Genomic DNA, 2,017 nt, shown 5'->3' with positions numbered 1-2,017 from the left:
GAAGTCCACCCGGACACGGAACAGAATCTGACCGTGAGCCTCCAAACAAGACCAGGGAGAAACTGGAAGAGCAGGACAGAAACACTAGGCGCAGACACAGATGGGAGACTGCAGTAGACACCAACAGGGAGAAACACACGGGCAGGGCTTAAATGCATAAGGCACAGGTGTCAAACTCAAGGCCTGGGGGCCAGCTACGGCCCGCCACATCATTTTATGTGGCCCGCGAAGACAAATTGTGCATCAAATTCGTGTGTCATTACTAGAATTGCAAATTGTCCTTCCATCCATCCATCCATTTTCTGAACCGCTTAGTCCCCACGGGGGTCGCGGGCGTGCTGGAGCCTATCCCAGCCGTCATCGGGCAGTAGGCGGGGGACACCCTGAACTGGTTGCCAGCCAATCGCAGGGCACACAGAGACAGACACCCAATCTCACTCACACTCACCTAGGGACAATTTAGAGTCTTCAATCGGCCTACCAAGCATGTTTTTGGAATGTGGGAGGAAACCGGAGTGCCCGGAGAAAACCCACGCGGGCCCGGGGAGAACATGCAAACTCCACACAGGGAGGGCCGGAGGTGGAATCGAACCCGCACCCTCCTAACTGTGAGGCGGACGTGCTACCCAGTGTGCCACCGAGCCGCCTGCAAATTGTCTTCACATTTAATATCTTTTTTTTTTTAATATTTGACCAGTTTTTACTCATCTGATTTGAAAATTAGTTATTTGTCAGCTTGTTTTGTAGCTTTTAGTGTATATAATATGAGGTGCTCATACATTTATTTGGGTTGACAGTCATAATGGCCCTCCGAAAAAAGCTATGACTACAATGCGGCCTGCGAAAAAAAATTGTTTGACATAAGGTAACAAGAGGAAGCCGGTGACAGAGTGATGAAAGGGGTGTCGCTGAGGGAAGTTGCTGGCTGATCGAGTGTCCCACGACACAGACATAACAAGGGGAACTGTGACTTATTGCCCGGACATGCCACAGCCTGTACACTGTTATCACAGGTCTTTTGAATGTAAATGTTGTAAGCTAACCTCATTCCACCACTTACAACTTGAAAAAGACATGTATATAAAATGTTATGTTATGTCTAAAAGTCATGTTAAAGAAATATGCACACACACTGCCATGTGTCGACATATTTCACATTCTCCTGGGAATTAAAATAAAGTCTTGGTTTTATTGCGAGGATGAGAAATATGCACAAGAAACACCTTTAGCTGAGAGCATGGCTTGTTTGTTCATTTTAAAACAGGAATGTAAACTCAGCTCTTCGCCTTTCTGTGCTGCTGCAACGTGTGTGTGTGTGTGTGTTGTGTGAGATCATGTCAGCACGCACTATGTCAGCATTGTGACTCCGGCTGTATTCTAGATGCTTAAAATGGATACAAGGAGATTTATGCTCTCTGTGTTGGAGTTAAAGCAAAATACACTTTTTCTTCTCCCTTTACAATAATACAAACAAAAATAGACAATAATAACAAATATATATATATATTTTACGGGTGGCACGGTGGGGTACTGGTTAGTGCGCCCGCCTCACAGTTCAGAGGATGTCGGCCCTCCTTGTGTGGAGTTTGCACGTTCTCCCCGTGCCTGCGTGCAAGCAGTACAGATAACGGATGGATGGGTATATTTTGCTTTAAAGACAGCAACAGATATAGAAAAATATTTTTTATTGTGTGTTAAATATAGTTGTTTTATTATAGAATGAAATTCCACAGCTTAATAGAAATAATAAATATTATATAAAATAAATAAAACAACAAGATTCCATTATATGTTAATATCTTAGCAAAAGACTGCTGGATGTCTGAAGTCCTTTGTCAAAAAGGGAATCAGTAACTGCATTGCAGCTGCCTGGGATACTTCATCAATTCCTTCCGTTCAGCTTTTTCAGGAAAAGTGAGTAAGGTTTGAAAGGCGACAGGCTTTGTGGGTTCGGACGCATTTCGCACCGATGGTCAGGCTGGAGGAGGAAAGCAGGTTTCATGTTGCTCGCCGCTAG

The sequence above is a fragment of the Syngnathus scovelli genome, chromosome 1 (assembly GCF_024217435.2).
Source record: "Syngnathus scovelli strain Florida chromosome 1, RoL_Ssco_1.2, whole genome shotgun sequence".
NCBI lineage: Eukaryota > Metazoa > Chordata > Actinopteri > Syngnathiformes > Syngnathidae > Syngnathus > Syngnathus scovelli.
Note: the sequence above shows the minus strand (reverse complement) of the source record.